Source organism: Asparagus officinalis, unplaced genomic scaffold (genome assembly GCF_001876935.1).
Source record: "Asparagus officinalis unplaced genomic scaffold, Aspof.V1 AsparagusV1_Un5600, whole genome shotgun sequence".
NCBI classification, from domain to species: domain Eukaryota; kingdom Viridiplantae; phylum Streptophyta; class Magnoliopsida; order Asparagales; family Asparagaceae; genus Asparagus; species Asparagus officinalis.
Window position 1 is genome coordinate 1 of NW_017977859.1, and position 857 is coordinate 857.

Genomic DNA, 857 nt, shown 5'->3' on the forward strand with positions numbered 1-857 from the left:
AGGGCTGTGATCCGATGGGAAAACGGAGTGCCTGTTGGGGCCTTTGCCAATGCTTTCAACAATTTCCTTTCCGCTTTAGCCAGGAGACACGATTTCTTCAACATATTTTTGACGTGGATATCGCAGCGGATTGATACGCTGGTGGCTTGTTGGAGATATATATGTGTGAGTCATTTATTTTAATTTTCATCATTATTAGTTATTAGTTTATTATTATGTTTAATACACTGATTTGTATCTACTTTTTCTTTATATGTTGAAGCGATTTTTCTTTCTTGACGATAATATTTGTGCCTGGACGTACTGCTTCGGGCAAATCAATGTATCGTTCAAGAGATGGCGGTTTGAGGTAAAGAAAAAATATTTTGTCCAAATAACAGAAGATTGGGAGCGATACTGGCATCTTGACACGCGTGTGGATGGAGTAGATTTTTTTGCACTTTGCAGTTACTGGGACACGGCTGAAATTCAGGTATTATTGAAGTATATATTTTTAATTTATTGTTTGAATTTCTATATTGTTTCGAATTGACATTGTTTTGCAGGCTCAAGCTGAAATAGCAAGGAGGAATCGCAACGCGCCTCGCACTTACGAGCATCACGGGGGCTCCAGGACATTCAGCCAGCATTATCATCAATTAGAGCTTGAGATATATAATATATTAGCTTTTACGTTGAGTATAATTTATGTGTTATGGGTTAATGATATATTTGAATAAAATAGGGAAGGGGAGATCTCAGACATTTTGCAGATCGTATTCTGACTTCCTGGAGCCCGAATTTTGCCGATGAAGAGAAGAAAGCAAAGAATAAGGATCTGGTTGTAAGTAGCAGTTCATTTATATATTCAATTTCAT

General features: G+C 37.2%; 1 long non-coding RNA gene across 1 annotated transcript; it reads left to right on the plus strand.

Annotated features, from left to right (window-relative positions):
• The first annotated feature begins 126 nt into the window (after positions 1 to 126).
• Positions 127 to 576, plus strand: LOC109828724. The gene is made up of 3 exons (XR_002243810.1): positions 127 to 165; positions 263 to 472; positions 546 to 576. It is a non-coding gene; the product is annotated as an uncharacterized LOC109828724 (long non-coding RNA).
• The last annotated feature ends 281 nt before the right edge of the window (positions 577 to 857 follow it).